The sequence below is a fragment of the Cavia porcellus genome, unplaced genomic scaffold, assembly GCF_034190915.1.
Source record: "Cavia porcellus strain 051 isolate PalLab524CR breed Dunkin Hartley unplaced genomic scaffold, mCavPor4.1 scaffold_26, whole genome shotgun sequence".
NCBI lineage: Eukaryota > Metazoa > Chordata > Mammalia > Rodentia > Caviidae > Cavia > Cavia porcellus.
The window spans coordinates 11988706-12014113 of record NW_026947509.1 but is presented as its reverse complement, the minus strand read 5'-3'; the positions used below and the strand labels follow the sequence as shown (position 1 = coordinate 12014113).

The window sequence follows — 25408 nt, the reverse complement described above, 5'->3', positions numbered from 1 at the left end:
CTTGGAATGTGAGTGGCTTTCAATACCCCTGATGTTTCAAGTGAGAGGTGAACAGTGGTTCCAATTGAAATCTGGTGTTCAAGGTCCCTGGTAGAAGAGTAAGGTTTTCTGAATGTGGGGTCACTGGATATTTTCTAGTGGAGAGTGAAGAATTCCTTCAGGTGATAATCTTTCTTCCCTAGGGGGAGAATTTATAAGCAAGCTCCACAGAATGCTGCAAGAGAGGGAAGGGAACTCAAGGGCAGGTCCTGCTCTGGGTGACGCTCTGTGTAAGCTTTATTTTTTGGAGGTTTAAGCAAGAGTGCCCTAAAAGTTGTTCCCTGTGTTGGTTTGCTGGACACTGAGAGCTGCTGTATTATTTCAGGTGATCTGTTTTGGGGGAAGGTGCAGAATGTCCCCTGTCATTATTTTTCTGCATTTTCTGATACTATTTGTGGAATATTATGGTTTTTATTAGACATTACAGTTCCTTCTGTCCTGGAGTAACTCCAACCAATGTTTTATCTTCCTCCTTTGTTTTGAATGATAATAATTGAATAGTAATCGTAAATGCCATCAGTTCAGGAGGTGGAACATTTCTCAGGCTGGGGCTACATGTAATTTTGTTTTGGAAACTGCTGGAATCACTCAGCACCACTGGGCTGAGAGAAGCTGCGTTTGCTCCAGGGAGGAGTGAAATAGGAAATAGAATTACTCTTGCTTGATCTGGGAGGAAAAGGTCTGGGATAGAAGGAGGTGCTTACCTGCAAGGTGAGACTCCACCTTTGGCCACAGGGAATCTCCGTGGATCTTGAAAAACCAGGGAACCTCGCTCACTTGGACTTTCTACAAAGAAACCAGCATTTGGTTTACTGATCCGCACTTTACAGCACCCAGAGAAGCATTTGAGAAATAAAGAGTGATGAGATTACGACAGTGGGAGCAGAGTTTGTGCCCCTGAAAGAACTCCGTCCTCAGCTGTGCACAGGGCAGCTCCGCAGAGCCTCACTGGGGACCTGGTGCGTTGTCACCTGGGGCAGATGGAAGTGTGCTGTTGAAAGCTGGCAAACGTGCAGCTCCTGCAAGACAACCAGGACTATCATTTTCCCTAATTTAGATCTCTCTCTGAAGAGGAAAACTGGAGTTGATAAAAGAAAAGCAGAGCTCTGGAGTACTCAGCTTTGAGGAGTTACAGCTCCTTGTCCTCAGTTTCCTCCTCTGTGAAGTGGAATGGATGGTGATTTCCCTTACCGAACTGCTGGGCGGTTTAGATGAGATTGCTGGCACATAGTATAATTAATACAGTCAGAAGACTGCCTGGTATGGCGGGAGGGGTCAGCTAAGTGCTACGTATTTATTGTTTAGACCCTGGGCAGTTTGGGCAGGTAGCGTTGCTTACTGGATTGCTTTGGTGTTGGGCTCATTCTGGGAGAGCAGTGAGCTGTGACCCTTGAGCAGTGAGCAGTGGCGCCAGCGAGCGGAAGTTTGGTGAGACACCGTGAAGAAGGGAGGAAACGGATGTTACCACACCCAAATATGTAGCGGGCTCCTCACCGCCACTTTATTATTTAATAAATATTAAGTGGGTACCGGGTACTAAATGATGTATGACAGTGAGGCACATGGCTCTTGGTGTCCTCTAAAGGTCTGGAGAAGTGCAGAGTCTTGTCAAGCATGGACAGTGTGAACATAGAGCCACTGCAGACACCCTGCCTCCCGCACCACACCTGTGGACCACCTGCCATGGTCACTGTCAAGGAAACACAGCTCAGGGAGGGCCCTCTGCTGGACCTGTGGGACCCAGGGGCCCTATGCTAGGCCACCGTCCATCGGGGCTTGTGAGACTCAGAGAAGACACCTCCCAGCTGAGGGCGCCTGGTGAGGTGTGCAGCAGTGTCTGTGAGCTGAGGCTGACGCCATCCACGTCTCAGGACTGGAAAGGTCTAGAAATAAAAGTAGGCAGCACGGTGCCTGGTATGCATGTTGTAGGTGCCCAACTGTACAGGTTGACTTGTGCCCCCTTAATTCTGTGTGTTGGGATCCTGAACCTCAGTTGTGACCTTATTTGGAGACAGGGTCATTACAGAAGCAATTAGTGAAGAGAAGTTTGTGCTGATATGGGGAGACCCCTAATCCAGCATGACTGGTGTCATTATGAAAAGAGGAAATTGGGACACACACACACACACACACACACACACACACACACACACACAGAGAGAGAGACAGAACCCTGTTTAGGATGAAGGCAGAGACTGGAGTGGGGTCTCTGTAAGACAAAGAATACAAAAGTTTCCAGAAACCCACTGGAAGTTAGGGAGGTTCTACCTGGGAACCCCTGGGAAGAATCAGCTTTGCTGATACCTTGACCTCAGACTCCAGCGTCCATGACTGAGGGACGTAAGTATCCGCCATCTAAGTCTCTGACTGTGGGTTCTTTGTCCCAGCAGCTCCAGCAGCTGAACAGGCATCCAACAGCAGCCATTGTCACTGGTCGCGCCTGTGTGTCAGAGGCTCAGCACCCAGTGAGGGACCACTGAGCAGTGCTGGAGACCTGAAGACACTGGTCCCTTGTGGGATGTCTGTAGGTCACTGGGAGCGTGGCTTTGAAGGGAATCCTGGGACCCTAACCTCTTCTTTTTGTCTTTTTGGTTCCAAGCCATGAGGTGAGTGGTTTTGTTCTGCCACATGCTCCACCCATGACATGCTGTTCTGTGACAGGCCCAATACAGACAGGGCCAACTGATTATGGGCAAACTTTCAACACTGAGATCTAAAGGAAACTTTTTCTTTTTATAAGGTGATTATCTCAGAGACTTGTTATAGCAATGGAGAGCTGACTGATACAGGAGCCCATGGTCATTTTTGATGATCTCCAAGACTTTTTTTTGATGTCTTTCAGGTAACTCCATCTTGCAGGCAGCCAGAACCACTGCCTGGGGAGAAGCACCATGAAGTATGCATGGGCAGAAGGCCTGGGCATGTAGACTAGAAGAGTGACAGTCCCCCTCCTTGCCCAAGAGTCTCTGGCACCTACCTACCCCTCAGCCTGGGCAGAATGTCTGCCCACTGCCCCTCTGTCTCCCCGCCCCATTCACCTTCTGCTCCTTCAATGCCTGTAAGCTCTCTTCATGCCCATCTGTGCCAGGGGTCTTTGAGAAGACCATTTCCATCCCCAGCAAGACTCCTGGATCCCCCAAGCAAGGATGCCTAGCTTGGCAGAGGGATCACAGAAAATGGCCATGCCAACGCCCTGTGCCAGGGAGGTGCTTGTGCAAGCTGCTTCCTGAGCTATTGGCCCTCGGAAGAGTCACAATAGGGCAGGGAGTACCTGGGGCCAGCTGGGTTCCTGTGCGATGAGGAGAAGGTGTGCAGACAAGGGATGAATAACTTACAGGCAAGGAGCAGGAAGCAAGATGGCAGCGCTGTGGTTTAGTTAAAACTCTGTAGACCCAGGGGAAGAAGCAGGGGCTGAGTCTGTGTGGCTGGGGATGAGTTCTGGAGCACACCAGTTTGCTTTCCTCGTTTCCCCTTCCTTTCTCTGCTCTCTGTCTTCTGTGAATTGCTTCCCTCCCCTTCTTAGCTGGGTGCTTATGGGGCCAACCTTATGCTGGGCACCCACTGAGCCTTCCATTAATCTGGTCTGGTTCCCAACAAGTGATTTAGGGATGTTGCACGCTCTGAATGCACACAGAGGAGGTGGCAGGAGGGGAGAGAGAGGTGGGAGCAAAAAACCTCTCTGGTTCGATCTGCTAAAAACGCACCTTAAGAGCAAAGCCATGCACATTACTGAAGGTATCAGCTGGGTCCTGCCTACAGTTATGTCAAACAAAGTGTGCTGCGAAGTGCCAACTCTCCCTTTGTGCTGTGACACTGAGAGCTGCCAAAAGATATTAAAAAGCTTGCATGAACTAGGTGATGGCAGCTGTAACTATCTAAGTTATTGCCTGGCAGCTGCAGTGCTGCCTGTCTGCTGCTGGCCGCCTGTATGGTTGGTTCTCCATTTGTTTGCCCTTTCTCTAGCAACCGATATGCACAGCCTGCGGTGGGCTCATCGCCGTCCCAGCCCCCTTGTGTCCGTAGGCGGGGAGCCTTGCAGAGACGCCCTCGCGCACAGATTCTGGGAGAAGTCCGATTTCTCTTGGCCAGGCCCCAAGGCTGGTTTTGCAGCGGTCAGCTCGACTCCAAGGAGCCTTGGACCAGGCGATGGCGCAGCCGCAAGTATGCACTCCCAGGCGCGAGCACCAAATGCAGCTTTTTGTGTTTGCATGTGTGGCTTTTTTCCTTTCCGTGTTGGCTGGGAGTGAGCTAGAACAATATCGCCAGCTCCAAGCCCTGCCAGTTCTACATCTGCTCCCTAAAACCTCCAGCAAATAAGAATACGGTGGGGTTGTTTAACCAACACTTACAATATACACACTTTTCAGCTTTTCTTCCCCTGGGCTGCCCAGGCTCGGGATCTGGAAGCTGGTGGCAAGGGGTTCAGAGATAAGGGGCTAATGATCCCGGTGGGCATCTGTCTCCGATGCCTCCTTCTCTGGCATGTTGATCTGGGGCATAAAATACATTTCATTGTCATGGGCTTCGGGGAAGGTGTCTGCACTGCGAGCTGTGTTTTTGTATTCTTCTGTTGAGTTTTGTCTTTTCAGCTGTCTGTTAAATAATTCATACAGCTCATGAAAGTAATATTTCTGGGATGTAGGGGGTTCCATTTTTCCAATTCCCTTTCACTCCATCTTTTCTTTTCTTTTTTTGAAATGGGTGTTGAGGGGAACTTGGCAGGCGTGGCCTGGGTGGTATAAGCAGATTTTTTCTTCCCACCTCTCTGGCTCAGGATGGGAGGGGAGGAGGGCTTGCCGACCTTCAGCAGGCTATGTCAAGGTCGAGCCTAAGATATGAGTTAGATTTCACGTCTCATAGAAGAGCTGCCAAGATCAGAAGCGTGGGCCTTTTTGTCACTGTGCTGGTGACCTGTCAGCTGGTTTCCTGTTAGGAGGACCTTTCTTTGTGATGTCCCCAAATATCTCTCCAGGGTCCACCATGAGCCTTAGTGACACACAGCCAGTGAGCATTCTGTAAGAGCCCTGTCCAGAGGGCAACAGGGCTCCGCAAGCTCACCTCTGCTCTAATGGCCAAACTGATCGTGTGATGGCAGGGCCATTTTGATTACCGCATAGGTTTGATTATGGGCTGGGACTCAGGTTAGCACTGCAAAGTGAAGCCACTAGGGGTGGGTGAGCAAAGTCTCCTCATCTGAGCCCTGTGGAGTCCCCAGGCTGGGTGTGATGGTTCAGTGTGGCTCTGAAATTCATGTTGAAACTCAAAGCGGTTGGGGCAGTGTTGGGAGGGGGGGCCTTGGGAAGCTGATCAGGTCATTTAGTGGGATTAATGCCTTTCTTGGGTAGCTGGATTGACTCTCCTGCAACTAGATTAGTTACTTCAGGAGCAATTGTTAGGGAGGCAGCTGCCTCTTGGGGTCTGTCTCTCCCATCTGTGCCCGTTTGCTCTTCTGCTTTCTGCTGCACGTTGAGGTGACACGAGGCCTTCACAAAAGCTGGGCAGGTGCTAAAGCTGTGCCCCCGGACCTCCCAGCCCCCCGAAGTAGGAGCCAATATAAACCTCTGTTCTTTAGAAGTCACTAGTTTCAGGTGTTTTGTCACAGCAACAGAAAACAGACCAAGACATTGGATACTGTGTCTCCACTGCTCTCCACTTTCAATCCTCAGTAATACTGTAAGTCACCTGAGAGTGAGGACCATGTCTTCTCTGTCCACATCAAAGCCTACCATCAAAAATAATGCTGGGTAGACAGCAGGCATTCTCTGAGTGTTTGTTGAATGAATTAGGTAGACAGGTATTTTCATGATTAAAACAGGTTTTTAAGGTGCTATATGCAACTTGGCTAAGAATCTAAGGCAAGAGGGAGGTTCCTTGGAACCTCCTATCCCTCTAGAACCCCTTTGTCCTCCTGGAGGCCTTAGCCCTCGAGAGGCTCTTGGCGAATTCTGTGCCCAACCATGTGGCCAGCCCAAGACACTTTCCTGGAAAGTAGACCTTCGGGGTGACCATCTACCTGCGGGCTGTGTGACCCAGGAGAAACATTCCACATCCTCAGCAACAAACCTGCTACCCACCTAAGGAAGTTATTGGGAAATGTTTTGGATTCAGGGTCATATGTACCCTGAAACCCATCCAGTGAATCCAGACGCATACTGTGGCTATATTTGGAGACGAGGCATCTATGGAAGAAATTGAGGTTAAATGAGGTCGTAAGGGTGGATAGAAGTGGTGTCCTCACTAAGAGAAGGTACCAGAAAGCTTGCTCCTGATCCCATCTCCGCACTCTTCCCTGGGTTCAAACACTGGCAATGACCCTGCGGATCGGTGAGAAGGCAGGAAGAGAGCCCTCTTGGGAAATGAAGTCAGCGGGCACCTGGATTCTGGCCTGCCAAGGTCCGGAGCTGTGACATTAAATGTCTGTTTTTTAAGCAAACCAGCCTATGGTGTTTGGTCATAGCAACTCAAGCTGTCTAAGGGTATTAAATGACATGAAAATATGAATCTCAGCCCAGTACTCAGCACAAATGCCAAGGAAAGTTGCTGTGGTTTTTTTGGGAGATGGTGGCAGGTGAATTCTCTGAACCAGCCTGGGAATTTGGTACTACTTTTATTCCCATGTCGCAGATGAAGAAATCCAGGCACAGAGAGGCTGAGAAACTAGCCCAGAGCCACTCAGAAGAGCCTGTAGACAGAGTGAAGAACCCAGCTGTGTGCGTCCCCTGGCGGGTCGAGGCCTTGGAGGAGGGGTTTGCCTGGGCATGGTTCTGGTTCCTCAGCTTAGTGCGGAGTAAACCAATAGGCAGCAGCAGACCTCGGCTGGACAGGGGCACCACAGTGGCAACTGGGGCCCTCCTGCCAGGCCCCGGGTCTCCTGCACAGACACCGCAGGGCTCGTGAGCCCTCCTTGCCATGCTCTGCTCGCTGTGGCTCCCTGTGAGAGCGTGTGGTGCAGAGATCAGGGGTTCTGGATTCACCCTGCACTCTGCTGGCCTGCTTGTCGTGGACTCTGGATGGGTCCTTGTGACTCAGTTTCCCCACATGTCAGCATGGCTAATGGGTCCATTCCCCTCATCGTGGGCAGGAACAGGGCTGGATGATGAGGTGCTTGGGCACATGGTGGCTGCTGCCTGGCTATTCCTGGCTATTCTTTGTGTCCTAGCAGCCCAGAGTCCTGCATTTACAGCTGATTCGTCACCATGGCTGTGGCTTCCCCTGTCCTCCTTCCACACTGTCAGGGAGAGTGTAACTCATCTGTCTCCTTTCTCATGGCCGCTTCATCACTGATGGCAGATGCTGGGGACTCTGTGAGGTCGGTTCCCTGGGGCTCCTCTCTGGTCCCACAGGAGAGGCAGTGGCTGGTGGCCTTGTGTGAGAGCTGAGCTCAGGACCCGCCTGGCCTGGTTCTTAAGCACTGCTTGTGTTCCCGGGCACCAGGCGGTGGTCCTGTCACAGCTAAGAGAAGCCATCAAGGCCATCAGGCTCCTAGCTCACAGGACTAAGTGCACTTTTCATACAAGGCTGTGAGGACACAGAAGGGCCAAACTGGATGTGGGCCTCACCCACCAGGAGCTTCCCACAGTGGGGGGACCCTGAAGGCAGCACCCAGAGGGTCTGGGAGCTGCAGGAGTGATCAGGAGGTGCCAGACAAAGTTCCACCGAGTAGTCTCAGTTTTGGGGTCCCCAGAGGGACCTGCATCTGATACACCAGATGGACTAGTGCTGGAGGGGCCCTTAGCGCCTGTTCCTGTCTTAGAATAAGTACATTGCAGAGTTTGATAAAAACCCACAGGTTTAAATTTTCCATTTAACTGCTTGGCTTCTGATTAGCTGCGTGTGATTAATCCACTTCATAGACACCCAGTCTCAGGTGGAGCCATCCTCACCACTGGGGTTTCCGTCACCTGTGCCGCCTTCCTGAGGACAATGCTTTGCAACATCAGATTGGTCCCATCAGCAAGTATCACCTAGCTGGGTGTGGTGGCACACACCTGTCAGCCCAGCACTCTGGGAGGCTGAGGCAGGAGAGTTAAGAGTTCGAAGTCAGGGTGGACATTTTCCTAAATGAATGTCTCAAAATAAAAATAAAAGGAGATATGGATGTAGCACAGTGCAAAGACTCTGAATTCAATTCCCACTGCCACAAAACAAGACAAACAAAAAAAGTCCCTAAACCAAATGTTATCTGTAGTGAGCCTACAGTGCAGGGTTGTGTCAGGTCTTTGAAAGCCCCCATTCAAAGAGCTCTATAACACGTTACTGGAAAGACAAACATAAATGGACTTCTTCGAGTCTGACCTCAGATGTACTGGGACATTCAGCTGAGTGTGTGATGTCTGTGCTTGTGTGAGGCACACCTGACCTCAGGCTAAGACCTTTAGGAAGGGGGCAGACAGCACAGCAGCCCAGAATGGATGGTCTTTGAGTAGCCTCCTGCTTGGCACCTAGACTTTGCAGACGAGGTGGTTACACTGTGGAACACAGCGCAAAGGCTTCTAGGGGCTGAGCCAGCCAGGGACAGAGCCTGGGCTTGCTGTCCAATGCTCTCTGTCCTGTGCCCTCAAACATCCTCACTGTCTGTGCCCTGCCTCATCTGTCCCACGTTCCTGTCCTCTGTGTAAGGGACAGCTGGGTCACATTTCCATTAAACTGGAACAGAACTTTTAAATCCCACGCCAAGTCCCCCTCCACCCTGCTCCCCAAGAGCTCGTCTTCCTGGGCCAGCTCCAGTCTCTCCTTCCTCTTGGAGCTGCTGTGCGGGATTTCAACCCTGCCGAGACATTTGGCTACTTGAATTCACTCATGTCCAGGAGTGCCCGTGAGGCCGACAGGCCTTTCTTTCTCCTGCCAGGACCCCACTAAAGGAGCAAGGACAGATGCAGCCACCCCTGCCCTTGCTGGGGGAGGCCATCGAACAGACGGCCATGGCACGCAAAGCTTATTGTCCCTGCTGCGGCAGCACCGGGTACATCAGCGCCTGTGATCCCAGGCTGCATAGCCTGAGGCATGTGGCGTGTGGCCGGCACTGGGCAAATGGCCCTGGAGGCCACCACTGCCAATGGTGGCCAGGGGCAGGGGTACCAAGAGGGAGGGGGCATGGGGAGTGGGATAGGCCAGGGACCCTGCATTCTTCTTGAAATTCCCCAAGTATCGACTCGGGGAATCTGAAGGCGCCGTAAGGTTTGGGTGGGAAATGAGAGGTGGAACCAGAGCGAACGCTGTCCTCCAGGGCGGCCTCCTCTGGAGGGGACTGTGGCTGACCCTAGTGACCCCGATTCCATTCTGCCAGGGACCTCTGCTAGCCCTGGACAAGGTGACATAGAGGCAGGGCATCCAGACACCTGGAAGGGGAGGGAGGTGACTCTGGGAGAATCTCTCAGTGGTCTGTAAGATGCTGGTCATGGCCAAGGCTGTAGAATGATGACCAGCCTGGGCAGGGAGGGGACAGGATAGAGGAGAGAAGCAAATACAGCGTTTCCTGGGCGCCTCTGTCTCCGTCCTGTGTCTGTGGCCGTGGTGACCGGCTCAGGAGCACGGAGCCTGGGCCTCTCTCTGCTGACCTTTCTTCTCCTTCGTGGGGAAGGGTGGGCCGGGCAGACAATGGCCACTGAATGCCAGCGTCTGCAGTCAGTTGTTCTTAACGTCTGAATGAGTGGCTGGAGCTAGCTAGCTTGCTTTCTTCCTTTTTTTTTTTTTTTCCTCTCTCTCTCTCTTTTTTTTCACAGTCAGTGTTGCCAAGAAAACAAGGAGTAGCTGTTTTAAGCATTTACAAATGGTAATGTACCAACAGCTGGTCTCGGTCCAACCGAGCTATTGTGGGGGTATTAAAAAGACAGGCCAGAGTTGGAGATGTACTGCCAACCTCCCTCGCAGAGTTGGGGAACATTTTACTTGGAAAAAAAGGTCTTATATTCCTGCCGAGATCGACAGCACGGTTCTCCTGCGGAGTCAGTGCCTTGCTTGGCAGTGCTGGCGGCACAGGCAGGCCAGCCAAATGCTTCGGCGACAGGGAAGCGCCAGTCTGCGGGCCTGCGTTGGATTTATCAGTGCAGCCACGCGGCCTCCCGGCCGGGACCACACACACGCGCACACACACACACGCGTGGGCACGGTTACCTCGCGTGTCTGAGCCCTCGTGGTCACTGATAGCTGTGCGTGATAGCAGCTGCTAGACTACTGGCCTCCCCATGGCCGGCTCGGTTCTGCCCCCCCCCCCCGGTCTCTGCTCTTTCCTGTGCATCTCTGGCTGCTCTTCTTCAATCAGCCCAAGGAGAGGAAAACGAAAGATCTCAGGAAAACGTCCTCCTCCCTCCCCTCTCCCCTGGTCCTTGGGGAGCATGTGAGAAGTGATAAAAAATACACTGAATATTAAATTTCAAAAAAATTATTTTTAGCAGTAAAAGGCACATTGCTGTTAATTCCTGGAAACCCTCCCCTCCTTCAAACACTCATCCCACAGCTGCTGCCACTTCCCGGAGCCGTTCCGCAAGTGCTCTTTCCCGAGTGTCTTTAGAGGCACTGTTGTGGCTGCCTCCATGTTCCAAGCCAGTCCCGAATGCTTCCCTTTCACGATCACTGCGACTTTGGGGAAGAGCCAGAAGTCACACGGTGTCAGATGCAATGCATAACGGGGTCGAGGGCGCACTGGTGATTTTATTTGACAGAAATTGCTGGACACGTTTGCTCACTGAGGGAATGATCAAAAATATGATGAATGTACAAAGTTTAAAAACCATTACATTAAAACACACATTGCCACTAATCCCCCTTGAATTACTCCCTCAACTGTGAACACGCTCACAGTTCTTGATAATGCGTCCTTTACTGCGGTAAGTTTTCTAAAAAATTATGCATTCACCATAGTCTCTGATCACCCTGGTACAGCAGTACTCAAGGAAAGAGAAACCAGGTCTTCCTCCTGCTCCTCACCTTAACCCTCTATTTGGAGTGTTCTTTGGGGTTTTTTTCATCTCAGGAAATCGTAATACTCAGGGCATGCTTCTTCGCTAAATGCAATTACCAGCGACCCTGTGTTTATGGATGAGACAGGATGGAAAGTAGTAGAAAATGATTATTTTTCCTCCTGAAGGCCTTCTTTATTAGTGGTGCGCCGGGGACGTCAGCTGCCTTCTCTGAATGGCAATGCAATGTTTTGCTTTTCCCAGCAAGATAAATGATCTTATTTGTTGATGTTTGGTGCTTGAGATGACATTTATGTGAAATAAAAGGGACCAAATTAATAATAAAAAAAATGATTAGCCAGACACAAATGAAAAATGTACATCTCTCCCCCACCCCAGTTAAGTTGTTTGTATTTACATGCTATTCACAAATAATGGCAAAATGCCCAATAGCTGGATGGCGAGGGGGTTTTTTCCTTTTACAATCATATGGCTTGATTCCGTTTTCCAGATCTTGTCTGAGAGCTGCTATTTGAAATAAAAATGTTTGCAGCCATTTCCTCATTAATCCTTCCGTTGTAATACAACCTGCTGCAGAGAAATGGCAAACCAGATGCAACAATGAAAATTAAAAGGGATGGACACTTATCCTGGGCTATAAAAGCTGCTAACCATGTAGGAACTAGAGAGGCTTTTGGACAGAAAATATGGCAAATGATAGAAACAATCATTGGACTAAGAGTTTGCTATTTGGAAGACTCTGGTGGGACATTTCTCTGCTCGTAATGGCTGGAGGATCACTCCTGAGTTTAGTGTGCACTAGAGAGGGAATGTGTCTGCTTTGCCTTGAGGCCTGCCTTCAATATTTGGTGCATCAACCCATCTGGTTTCTCATTGGGCTGGAATATTCTTGACACAAACAAGCACTTTGCAAAGAATCTATCCAGACCTCATGAATCGAGGGCGCTATGGTTTGCTTGGAAAGATTACTTCCTGCCCTACTGGGAATTGCAGGCTCATAGCAAAGCTGCGTTGACCTTGGTTTTTATTTTTGCAGATAAATACATGGAGTACCGGGGAGGTGTGGTGAAAAGTTACAGCGTATGTGGGAGGTGAAGGACCACGATCCCACATTGCTCAAACAGCTTGACACAAAGGAAAAAGGAGGCTCAGATGTACTTTTGGGGCATGTCAATCTACATGTCATTGTAGGCTACCTCATGGTTATACTCAGCTTCTGATTTCAACGCCTCTGGAGATTTAGCCTTTTGGAGTTTATTTCTTGAGGGCCACTCGTTTGCAGCTTGGGAGGGAAGAAAGGTGAAACCGTGGTCTCTGCTCCTGGGCTCTCTGGAGTCTGGACTGGCACTGTTACATACACAACAGGACCAGCAGCAGACCTGAGGCCTGCACACGTGAGTGAAGACTGTGATGGGAAAGGGAGGGAACGTGGCACGGGGTGGGGTACTGTGGCCAGGTCTGCTCATGAGAAGCAAAGAGCACATGGCCAGCACTTCTCCCTGGTGGACTGGTCACACCTCAGCAAGTGGACTAAGCAGCAGAGCAGGTGGGAGTTAACACATGGGGCACTTCACCCAAATGTGTCATGAGCTCTTGGCTTGACTGACACAACAGAATCACATTTTGATCAGGATGGAGGTGCATTGCAGCCCCACCTAGGAACAGGAGCAGAGGAATTGGAGGCAGGAGGAGATTCTGGATCCAGGTCAAGTATTGGCTCTGCCTGTTACTAGCCAGCATCTTTGGTCTTACTCTCTTCAGTTGTCACATCTGTGAAATGGGTAGGGTCATGATTTATATCATTAGGAAGATTAAACAGTAGAATGTAGCTCAGTGCCTAAATTCAAGTACATACTAAAATGAGGTTAATTTAAACGATGAAGCATTCTCATTCTGTGTATTTCTTGCATGGTTTTCCTTTCTATCCTTGTCTAAGGTGCAAGACCAAGTGTGTGTTAGCTGTCCTGCTCCGGGTCATTCTTGACAAGGAGGATGCTTATCTCTTCACTAAGAAGGAGGCCTTTTTCAAAAGAGCTGGGCTGTGTGTCCTCTTGTGGTTAGTTATCTGTTTCTTGAATATAATAAATTTGTCCACCTCAAAAGCCTTAGTAGGGTTTGGCCATAGGGGGTGTAAGCTCTTTGGTGAATCAATACGCAGTCAGCAGTTAACTGGGCACAGTGCCCCATGTAGAAAATGTCTTGTCCGTGATGCAGTGGGGAGCCTGGTTCTTTTGAGCCACTGCATCTAGATTTTTAAGCACTTTCAGCAGCAGAATTGCTGGTCAGCTCAGGAGGCTGCTGACTCTCACCAGGGTGAGGTAGACAGCAGGGTACACGCCCAGCTACGGTGGGAGGAGACAGAGGAGCAGGTGAGACAGTAACACAGCTCTGCAGCACAGGGGTCCACGTTGCCCAGTGTGAGTTGGGTGGGAGGAGGATGCTCAGGGTGGGGACAGTGCCGCTGTCAAGCTGAGCCTTAGCGAAGTCTGCGGGGCCAGGGACTGCGTCATAATAACATTCACTTTCGACTAATAAGAGCTTGTCACACATGCAATGCCAGATGTGGGGACAGCTTCCGGGACCCCCCATGATGGCCCTTCTAGAAATGGTGCAGTGTTCATGTACCACCCACACACATCCTTTGCACCAGCTCTTGGTTATCTGAAACCTAATACATTGTAAATGCTGCAGAGGTAGCTGTGCTGCTGGACTGTTAGGGGAAAGTGGCGAGAAAGATGTTGGTTCTGTTCAGTGCACACCCAGTCCCCCTCCTGCTTGGCCATCCTGGGCTGATAGGATCTGTGGATACAGAACCTGTGGACGGGACTGTCAGGACCTGCAGACAATGATGGGCGTCAGCTCGTGACTTCTTAGGATGAAATCCACGTCCTGTCCGTCTCTGTGTTTTCTCCTGTACCCCTCACGTTTCCTGGCGGGGAGCTGGCTCTTGCAGTATCTGTTAAATGACTGAATACATGAACAGAACGCACACGTGTGCTGTGCCAAGGAAGGCTGCTTCCTTGAACCGCCGCTCTCTTGCTGAGCTATGCGGGCGCCTCCCGCAGCCTGGAGGGCCTTCCGGAATTGGCCGTGACTTCCCTTGGTTAGGTTAGCTAAGTCATTTCCCAGCGAGGCGTTTGCACCTTCAGCATGCACGCCTGCGTCTGAAGGTGATTGCTGCATCTTTTTCCTTTCTGGAAAGGGAAAGAGAAGTGGGATCAATGGCATCTGCTGAAATTCAAACATATTTTTATTTATTCATGGCCATGATCAGGGCAGAACCTCTAATTTCAACCAATAATTAGGCTTGACAATAGATGTGGAAATACAACATTTTTGCTGAATTCACTTGTCATTCCTCCCTGCTGTAGCTGGTGTAACCCAGATGTCAGCTGTCCCCTCATTTTTCTCTTTGAGCTTTCCTCCCTCAACCCACTCATACTAATGCATTAGGGAGCCCTGCGGCACTTAGTGAGGGTGTCCAGGGGAGACCTAGAGAGGGCTGACTTCACATACTTCCCAGTCACCCCGAGATGCCTCCTGAGGCCAAGGAGGGTTTTCCACAGGTGCTTTACAGTCGCTCCGCTGAGTCCCCTTTTCTCCCTTCCGCACTCACTTGGGCTGGTGCACGCTCACCCGGTGCCTTGGCCCTCCCTCCTCCAACCTCCAATTCTTCCCCTTCTGTTACACGGTTTCATCACCAGTTGCCGCCACCCTGCTTCTTGTGGGTAACTTACAGACCTGCTAAGCAAAAAGACTGAGTGTCCTTGACGTCTTGATGCCCAGTCTTTCTGGAAGGACTCGGACACCTGTCTTCTCCTGCTCTGGTTACCCACATTGTGTTTATGCGTTTTCCCATGTGGTCCTTGAAGTGCAGGCCAATGGGCGGAGCCTATCTGCGGGGAGTCCTCGCTGGCATTTCCCTGAGCTTTCAGGGGAATGGGGATCAGGGGAGAGGGGACAGGGGCCAGGGAGTAGAGAGACAGGGAGTGAGTGGGAGTGAGGATGGACAGACAGCTGCTTGAGGAAGTTTGCCTATGGTGGGAAGAGAGGATGGGGCTTGGGAGTGGGATGAGGGCCAAGGGGATCAGCTTAAATAAGACAGAAGACACCATGGCAGGCGCAGGTGCTGATGGGAAGGTAGAGGCAGAGGAGGAGCCCCAGGATGTGGTGAGGTCACAGGGGCCAGGGCAGCAGAGGAGGGTTGAGGCCCAACAGGGGACACAAGTGACCGGGGAAGGCATAGGGAGGGACAGGCTGGTTGCTGGTATGAGGGTCAGGGGAGGTGGGGTGGACAGTGACCTCCTGCCAGGATGGAACTGTCCAGCTAGGGGTGCTGCTGGTGGCGGCCGCTGCTTACTTCCCCATGCGTCCTGGAGCCTGCATTCAAGTCTGACCTGCTAGGTTACCCCGGGCTCCTGTCCCTCCCAGGGCTCTGTTGGATCCGGTTCAGGCTGGTGTTCTTATTAAATCCGTAGGACATTTGCAAACCAGAGGTGGAGTCATTGGTGCCTTGAAACTGGTGGCCGGTGTTTACACTATAGCAAATGGAGCATCTACAGACTGGGCCTCTGCAGCCGCAGCTCACAGTGCCCGGCTACGTTCAACCCCTGGGCCCCACCTGGCCCTGGTTGGTGCCCTGCTCTCTCCCCCTCCAGTGTCTGTGATGGCCCTGCTGACCTCTGCCCCAGCTTCTTGTAGACCTCAGTCTGGAGTGGAGGGCATGGGTGACCATGGCTGGGGCCCGGGTGCCCGATTGCTGGTGGTGCTGTGCTGTGCACGGTTTTCTCTGGGGACGCGCCATTGCGCTGTGCTCACTGGTGGGTCTAGCAAATGCTGGCTTTATTTATCTCTGTGCCTGCACAGCGGCAGAAGAGAGAGTTTCCCCGCGCCACCTCATCCCTCCAGCCCCACAAAATACTGCAAAGAAGGAGAGGCTGAGGATCGGGACACCCGCAGAGCTGGCTTCCAGGAGGGGTCGTCTTCCGTCTGTTCTTCCACAGAGGTCCCATGAGTCTTCCCAAGCTCCCTTGGCCATGCTGCTCACAGAAGCCCCGGCCAACATGAAAACTGGAGGAATCTAGAACTCAGGACACACAGGTTCACAAGTCTGCAGGCCAGGGGCCAGGACGGAGAGCAAAGTGCTATGAATGTGGGGTTGCATGTGGGTTTGCTGTCAGCCTCGTATCCTTGGGGGCCTATAAAGTCATCAGGCTTCCAAGTTCTTTGTGAAGGATTAAATGTGACATGTATGTCAGGGGTCTGGCATGTGGTGGGATCTCAAAAACTGTCCCCCGAAGGGGCAGCAGGGGACTGCAAAGATCGGCTGCAGATTCAGTATTTCCTTCCGTGGGGGAGCCTTCCTGAACCCTGGCTTCTGACAGTTCTGACGGTGGCCAAGGTCTCCGCAATTCCACTCCACCACTCCAGGAAGAGCTCATTTCGTGGTGTGACGATCCAGGCAGGAGTTGAGCTGGGAAGCAGGAATTAAAAGCAGCAGTGTAGCTGAGCAGGGTGGAGCATGCCTGTAACCCTAGCATTCTGGGAGGCTGAGGCGGGCGGATGGGCAAGTTGGAGTCCAGCCTGAACAATTTAGCAAGAATCTGCCTCAAAAAGATAAGTTAATTATTAAAGAAGAGTTAGGGATAGAGCTCAATGTGAAGATTTAGGTTCAACCCCCAGTACAAAACTAACTAAATAAACACATAAATGACAGCAGTGTATACTGAGTGACCATCAGAATTCCAGGGGGAAAAGCAGTCTTGAGCAGTGGCCGCTGCCAATTTCTGCAGTGTGAATATCTCCTCGCTATGGCTAGTTTCAGGCTGCTAATGGTTTATTTCATGGCTTGAAAATTTCCTAAACACTTGATAATTAGCATCCACATTAGCTGGACCCAGAGGACCCTGAGAAAAGACCCTCGTATGACAGACCTTGCAGCGAGGTTTGCAGAGTGGCTGCAGGAACACACACAGGAAACAGCAAGAACCACACATCTCAGTCCTTCTAGAGCTGCAAGATGCAGGGCAGAGGACGGTGCCCTTGGTCCCTGTGCTCCTTCCTCCTGCCCTTCTCCCAGAGTTGTTCCATTTTCTCTCCCCTCCCTCTCCTCTCCCTCTCACCTTCCTTCCCTCTTTTTTTTCTCTCTCTCCTCATCTCTTTGCCCCTAGGAGCCCTCTTTCTCCCCCTTCCTCCATTTCGCCTCCTAAACTTGTAGAGGGCTCCCAGGGGCACTGCTCAATCCTTAGTAGTTATCATGGTGTAAGAAATCACTCAGCTGGGCGTGGTGGTAACCTCAGCACTTTGAGAGGCTGAGGCAGGAGAATTCCTACTTTGAGCCCAGCCTTGGCAACTTAGAAACTTGGCTACACACTGTTTCAAAGAATTAAAAGGGAGAGTGAAGCTCAGGAAGAATGTCCTGAGGTCATTTTCCAAAAGACAGGGGGAGAGAGAGAGGGAGAGAGAGAAACATTGGCTCATTCTCATTTAAAAAAATTTTTTTTTGCACTGCTTTTCAGCCTGTAGAACACAGGGTTGCTTCCAATTTACCAGCAATTGTGTTGCAACAAGAAGATGTCTGTGGGCTGGGGGCTAAGGAATCAGGAATTCACACACACACACATGAGCGTGCACGCACACCCACGCACATGCATGCACACACATGCACATGGTTTGGGCTTGGGCAGTCAGAATCCCAGTGGGTCAGGGATCAACCTGGGACTCTGCAGGTCATGGCAGAGGGGCAGAGAAGAACCCAGACAGGTGTTTAAGTACTTGATGGACGCGAGCTTCACCGAGCTGGGTGAGGGAGATCCCCAGGTAATTAGGAGCCACAGGGCCCAGGTGGCCTGCAGCACACATGCTGGGTCGCTTTGGTCCCAGGCTGGTCTCATCCCCTCCTTGTTTCCTGTTGTGGGGAGAAAGAAGGGGATGGATGTGTGGTGCCAGGCCTGAGGGGACATGTGGGTGCGACCCACTGACCAAATGACAGGCTTCGAGGCCTTCTCCCCACAGACTTTTCCGATGGCAGTGAGTGCCATGCTTGTGGCAGGCACGACACCTCTGCCTCATACTGGTGGGGACGTGTGCTTGGGCCTGCACTGTCAAAGTTGGAAGCGGGGTGTGTGGAGCCCCCACACTTCCTGCTTAGCTGGGCTCCCCCATGCCCACCATGCTGCATGCAAAGGCTTCCCTTTATTTACTGATTTGACTGTTGGAAGTTGCAGTTTGTTTAATTGTTCATGCTTTCTTTATTCCTTGGAAGCACAGAATCAAATAGCAGCTCGTTCCTAAAAATACATACGCTATGGCACCCTGTTATTTATAACTCACTCTTGGCCTCGTCCTGTGTTTCTCTCTTACGTGGTCTTCAGTCTAATTTCTGCCCTTATTTTCCTAATCTCCCTGCATAGATAATCCACCTCAATTTCTTCAGAAATCAGATTTATAATTTAATAAGCGATCCCTATTTTAAATTGAATTAATGTACATGGGGAGACCATAGGTTGGTTTGCAAATCCATGCATGAAATGTGACCCAATAACCCTGGGCCCTAAGGGCTGTATGTGTTTATATATTAAAAAAAGAAAAAAAGAGAGACCAGCTCCAGTCCTCTAGGAGAGTTTAGTCTCAAGGCGTTGGCGAAAGAGATTCAAGTCAACAGAACCGAGCTCATAGGGGAGTCATCAGTGGAGAGGTTTTGCTTGGTTCTCAGCCATTTCAAGGCACTGCTGAGTATATGTCACACACAGGAAGCTGGGATATCTCCTGTAGGACCGTGCTGCTTGGCATGTAGTTCACAGGGAAACAGCAAGGAGCAGCTTGCAGGGCCAGGGCACCGATGGGCGGGACACAGCTCAGGACTCGGGCTGGCTAGGCCAGCAGGATTAGAGCAGAGCAGTGCAGAGCCTTGTACTCTTTCTGGAAGACATGGATCTCAGCCCTTGGTCTTTGAACGCCTCCAACATTCTCATCCTTATCCATCATGGTGGGTTTTGTTTTAGCAGAAGGGTGCGTGTTTACTCCTGAACCTGCTCAAGACTCCCAGACACCTCTGTGTGGACTGCACAGCTTTCTCCTGCTGCCTTCCCCTGCCCGCATCACCTCTTCTGAAAAGATCTGGGCCAGATGGCATGGGGGCCAGTGGGCACCCTCACCCGTCCTCCCCAGGCAGTGCGGCTCTTCCAACCCCAGATGCACACAGCCTTGGGCTCCACCCACCCAGCCACCCAGCACTGCCACCAGCATGTCCAAGTTGGGGGATGGTGTGGGGTGGCTGTGTCTCCAGGCCCCTCTACCTTGTCGCCTGTACTGTTTGAAGCTGCCGGCTGCTGTTTTAACCCAATGTCCCTGCTCTGGAAGAGTGGGCTGCTGTTGTCCCTGAGGAATGTAGGATATTTTTAGTGGGGACCCTGGTTGGGGCAGGCCATGCCCAGTTTGACAAGATCAGTAGGCCCTGCTGAGAGACTCAGAGGAAAGGGAGGTGGGTGGGGAGGGAACAAGGAGCCTCTGGTTCCGTGGAATCCTGGCCTTTTCTTTTTAATCCTGTCCCCCATTCCTTCTCAGAAGCTGGCTGTTTGGTGACCTGAGGGTTGACTCCAGGAACGGAGAGGGAAGGAAGACCACAGAGAAACCCTGACTCACAGAAACCACATTGACGGGGCCTGACAGAAGCGAGCAGGTGGAAAGGGATGCAATCTCGAAACTTTCCTGTTGGTCTTGCAGTTATTTGTAATTCCAAGGAAGGCCTGGATGGACTACGGCCACCCATGTATTCTTCCATCTGCTAAGAACTATAACCATTTGCAATTTTTGGTGGGGAGATTTTCATATCCACCAGACTCCCTCTCCAGTTCTGTCGGTGTCGCTCCCGGCCGGCAGGAAGAACACACGACAAATTCTGACGGTGAGCAACCTTGTCTTTATTTGTCTCCGCGTGGGCCGCACGAGGCCTCTGCTCTGCCACCAGTCCTTTCTCACCGGTGGACTTTCTCTATCTCTCTCTGTGCTTCTCTCTCGTGGCGGGAGAGGCACTCATTTTTATAGGGTAACAGTGGCCAATCAGTTCAAAGCGCGCAATGCGGGCTGATTGGCTAACATCAGTTGTTGCTAGGCAGACTATCTTACAGAGCGGGTTGTTTAAGTCGCCAGGGCAATCAGGGGGCAGGAAGCAGGCGCCAACTTGGCTCACTCGATGGGAGGGGTAATCTAGCTCAGGCTTTGCTCTTTCTTACAGGCCTCACGTCCGCCAAGTAAGGCGACCGGGCTCGGCCGCGGCTCCCAACACAGGTCCCCATCAGAGGGAGACACACTGAATCCCAGAGGGACTAAGTGACTTCGTGCCCAAGATCACACAAATTAACAGAAGCCTTGAGCCTGGAAGGAACAGCAAAGGTCATATTTTTCTACACGTCTGTGGTCTACCTGTCATTCTTACTTTAATTTGATCATGAGCACAGAGCAGGAGGGGTAGGGTCAGGGCCACACTTAGAGTCTAGGACCTGTGACACTTTCATTCTTGGGTACTTTTTGCAGGTTTCCTCTGCTTGAAGGGGTTGTCGTTTATTGAGCACCTATGACACAGAAGATACTGTGGTGGGCACACGCACATGGGTATCTCTGAAGCAACACCAGCCTGTCGGGATGGCCCCCAACTCACCTTTCCAGTTTGAAGGCTGAGATCGCACTGAGCGCTCACGAGTTTTTCTTGAAATCAAATGACAAGTCTGTCTGCCATGGGGTCCCATCCCTATGGTACAGTGGGCACTGTTTTTCAGAGTTGTGTCCTCTTGCAGGGTGGCTTAGCTTGGAACCTGAGGCAAGAAAGACTGAAGGGCCAGAAGTCACTAATAAGTGAAATGCACAGCCCCCCAAGTCTCTCCAGAAGTCTCCCCTCCCCCGAAGTCTCCCCCTCTTGGAAATCTCTCATCTAACCCTCCCCCTCTTCTCCCATGAACCCCACAGCTTTGCCTTAGAGCTAGGGGAGGGGAAGACAAGGGCTCCAGGTGACCTGGGCAGCCCAGTCACCCCAGTTTGTGTCCAGGCACCAGTGCTGACACAGTTGCCGCTCAGGACCACCCTGGAGGTGGCTGAGTCCTGAGAGCGAGGCCCAGACCTCCCTGAGCTCTCTGATGAAACCAGCCTCTGCTTTAGCTGAGCCAGCTTCTCTAGATTACCGCTCACGGAGACCAAAATGCCATTTAAAATATGGAAGATCCTGATGCTTGGGGTGAGCCTGGGAGTGACGAGGGGAGCTGAGGACCTCATGTTTTTCTGGTACCGTGGTTCTGGGTTAGGCAGGAGGAGACCTCAAGTTCCATGGAATGCACTGCTGGATCTGGGTGCCTGCGTTCTCCGAGAACTCATCAGGTCTCTGTCCTTATCTGAGAAGTTGGCAGTGATCACAGGTTTGGAAGCCATCCTGTGTTCCAGAACAGACCCTAGGGCTATTAAAATACACTTGGAACATTAAAAATATCCGAAGAAATGTAAATTCAACAAAACAAAACAAAACATTGAGTAGCTTCTGTTTGTCCCCGTGTCCTCTGGTCACCCTTTGCAATTCTGCTCTCTATCACAGCAGGGGGAATAAAGTGGGCATCTGGGGAGGTGGGGGGCTGGTGGGGCCATCTGGGGCATTTTCCTCTGCCTCTGTCTGCCTCTTTTCTTGCAGACACCTTCTCCTCTCTCCCTCAGGGCTCAGGCAGTAACAATCTCTCTGTGCCCAGCACTGGACACTACATGGACCCCTCGGGATTTCCTCTGTCTTGCTCACTCCTTAAACTGCTTCCCACATGCGACCTGAGCAACTTTCCCGATTTGGGAGCTTGCTTGTCTCCTGGGTCATGCTCCCCCAGCCACGCATCGCGAGTGTGTGGCTATCGTGACTGTTTTTACCTCTTCATCCTTCTTCCCTCCTTCTCCCCCTTCTTCCTTCCCTTCCTTCATTCCATGGAGATCTGTTGAGTCCCTGCTATGGGGGCCAAGAAGGGACATCTGCCCTGGTTAACTCTTCTCGGGCTGCCCAGCTGGTCAGGGTAGGTGACTTGGGTGCTGCACCCCGGAGTTGAGAGGAATCTGACATCACAAGGACGGGGTCACCTCGCTAGGCGGAAAGGGAGAACACCTGCCCGGAGCCACTTGGGAAGTGGCCCATCCCGGCTGAGGGTCTCCTGTTCTCCTTTCCTGGCCTGCTGATCCTTTGCTCCTTTTCTTCTCAAGCTGCTCAGTGCAATTCAGTTCCTTTTCTGCCAGGCAAAGTTTCTGTTTGAACAAAAGCCTCCCTGGAACGGCGGAAGGCGGGGGGCGCTCTGCACCCTAAAACAATGGGGTGAGGACAGACAGTGATGAGGGGGTTAGAGACACAAATGCTGCCTTTCAAGTCATGGCCGAAACCCAAGCTGCCTTTCAGCCCTGTTTGTGGATGAAACCAGGGGGACAGAGCAGGTGGAGATGGGCGGGTTTGGCCCATTCAAGGTGTGGGGAAGTGGTTTCTTTTTCACCTGGGAAAGATAGTGGCCCTTCGAAGCAGCCCATGTTTGGGTCCAGCAAGACTTTCGGTGCCCGAGGGCCACTGTTGGGGCCCCGGCACCTTGGGCCGGACTGATGGGTATTGGGAAGAGGGGAACAAAATCTTTCTCAAGGCGACAGGATTTTCTCCAGGGTGCCTGGCTCAGGTCCTCCAAACCTGTAAGCAGCATCGCCAAGTCACAAAATGTCGGGCTGGAGCTGCAGCCATGGGAGAGAAAAGGACTTGGCAATAGGTCGCTGTCCGTGGCAGGAATCCTGAAAGGCTTCCTGTTTAACATTTTAGTTGCATTAAAAAAAAGTCCCAGCCTCTCAGGCCCTGCGAGGATTCAGCGTGTGCCTATGTGACCCAGGGTGGCAGGGAGCGTTCTGTGTTGCCGAAGTCCCCTCCTCCACAGCAGCCATTTTCACAAGATCCCTGTGTTTGCTTGGCAAAATCCAGGATTGGAAAAACAAAAGGTTTTCCTGCCAGATTCCATTAATTTCAGTGGCAGCGGCAGCAGCAGCAGCAGCAGCAATCTGGTTCTTCGGATGAGGGTTTGACAAGAGCGTGAGGTTTGGGGATCTCGTGGGCTCCCACAAAGTGGATGTCCAGTGTCTGTCACTCCATCACTCCTCTCCCAGAAGGACGTGTGCCCAGGCAGCAAAGGGTGTGTGGTGTCAGATGTGGGTGGGGACAGGAGAGGGGCAAGGATCTGGGAGCAGTGACCATGTGGGGTAGTGCAGGGGGACCTCCTCTGACCCCACCCTGGGAAGGTCAGGGGTCACTCTTCACCTGCTGGGGCTGGAGCCTGGCCAAGGGCCGTGCTGGAATGTGACATTACAGGTCCCGAGGTGTGGGCTCCCTGGGGTCGCAGCACACAGCCTGGAAAGTGGGAGCTGCCTTCCCTCGAAGGTGACGCAGATGGAGAGGCCAGTGACCCCGCTGAGCAGCAACAGGGCTTGTGAATTTCCACAGGCTCCACGTGGGGTCAGCTTGTATGTGACCCTCCTGGAATTTTTTTTTTAAAGTGGGGATTGAATCCAGGGCCTTTATTTAGAGCTACATTCCCAGCCTCTTTAAATTTTAAAAAAATGTATACAGTATCTTGCTAAATTGTCCAGGCTGGGCCCAAATTTATGATCAAACTTATGCTCCTCCTGACTCGGCCTCCCAGAATACTGGGATTACAGGTGTTGTCACTATGCCTGGCTTGAAATTTTTATGAGGCATGCTGCAAACAGGCTGGGGGGAAAGGGAGCCTGAGATGCTTAAAGGGAGCCTGCTGGGGAAAGTCCTACAAGCTAAACCTGCAGTTAAATGACAGCGATGGACAAAGGGCTGTCTGATTGGCTTTTTATTTGTTCACATTCTTTGATAAATTTGCATTAAAGATGACCTGGGCAGAAATTCAATGGACCCGAGAGGACCTGTGAGTACGTGACCTGCGGCCAGTGTGACTGAGCTAAGCGGCTCCAAGTTTCTCCAGGAGGTCGGGGGACAGGTGGGTCAGAGGCCTGCAGCTGGGGTCCTGTGTCAAAGGTGAGCTGCTCACCCCCAGAAGAGAGTGCTGTTTGGTTAGATGGCAGCCAGGACGTACTGGGTAAGCGTGGCTCTGCCTGGGGGGCTGATGGTCTCAGCCGGCAGCAGTCGCTGCCCCTGCACCCCTGCCACTGACAGCCCTTCGCACAGCACTGGATGTCTGACCGCAGCGGTGGCTTAGGTGGCTGCTCAGGCAGCCTCACCGTCTGGAGTCCTTCCATGGGCAGTGCATCCCCTATGGTGTCACACTAAGTCTGCTGTCACTCCGAGAAGGAGGTGATCATTCTTGTTTTATGAGAGGTGAAAAGGAGACTTGATGACCTGAAATTTCCCAGAGTCACAGAAAGCAGAGATTTTAACCCAGATCTGTTTATGTTTGAGGGGACCTGGGTCTGAGTCTCCTCTACTCAAGCCCCAGATGGAGGCCTGGCATCTCTGTCCCACCAGGGGTCAGCGCTTGAGGCCAAGCCAGTGTCTTGGGCTCCTCCCCTGGCCCCAGCCTTCAAGGACGTAGGTTGTGTGTGTGTGTGTGTGTGTGTGTGTGTGTGTGTGTGTTGTGAGTATGTACATGTGCATGGATGTACACGTCCATCAGAACAAGATGCAGACTGAGATGGAGAGTTAGAGATAGAAGGAGAAGGAGAGATGCAGGAGGAGAGTGAGAGAGGGGAAGGGAGGGCAGGCATAGCAGCGGGATTCCTCGGGGCTGAGTACCTGGGAATTCCCGGTAAGTCGGTGGGAGGGCTCACAGCTCTTTCCTCATTCTTTCCTCCACTAAGGACCAAAAAGGAAGGGACAGAAACTATGAGGAAGCAGACGCCAGCTCACCACCTGGGGGGCCTTAGAATGACATGAAATTGTTTGACCTTTGCTGTCCAGGCTTTAACATATTTGCATGGAAGCCGATCACAGGAACTTTATTTATTTTGGATATTGAGATGCTTAACAAATATTCCTTGGCATGTTGACTGATAGCTTGAGATTATAAGCCATTGCCTGTTTAGTATTGCTCCTTTCGAGTTCATCTTTGGTAGCAGGACTCTGAAGTCTCTCTTGTGAACAGTCCTTCTAGGAAAAGACCTCTTTGTGCTTTGTAGTGGTGAGTCTGGCCCTTTGAGATGAATAAAAGTCCTGCGGGCCACACAGGTCGCGTATTATGGCAGAAACTGTCCCACCACGATGTAAGCTCCCTTAGCTAAAGACTTGGTCACTTTTATTCGTGGTTGTATATTTGGCCCACAGAGTAGTGCCTAAACTTGGGAGATGCTTAATAAAAACTGAGTGAATAAATTCCGAAGCTGCAGACCTGCAAGCCCCTTCTGTGGCCTGAATCGGGATGCACCTTGCTGCTGGAAGCACAAGGAGACACCACAACATTGACTCTTCGGTCCATATAATTTGA

The 25408-nt window shown here is 51.6% G+C and overlaps 1 long non-coding RNA gene across 2 annotated transcripts; it reads left to right on the top strand.

Moving 5' to 3' along the window:
• The first annotated feature begins 3939 nt into the window (after positions 1–3939).
• On the top strand, positions 3940–21546 carry LOC134473190 (uncharacterized). Of its 2 annotated transcripts, XR_010043307.1 has the most exons (4): positions 3940–4200; positions 19524–19863; positions 20194–20351; positions 20493–21546. It is a non-coding gene; the product is annotated as an uncharacterized LOC134473190 (long non-coding RNA). The 2 variants fall into 2 exon arrangements; XR_010043306.1 differs by lacking the exon at positions 20493–21546 and having other exon boundaries at positions 20194–20367.
• Positions 21547–25408: the final 3862 nt, after the last annotated feature.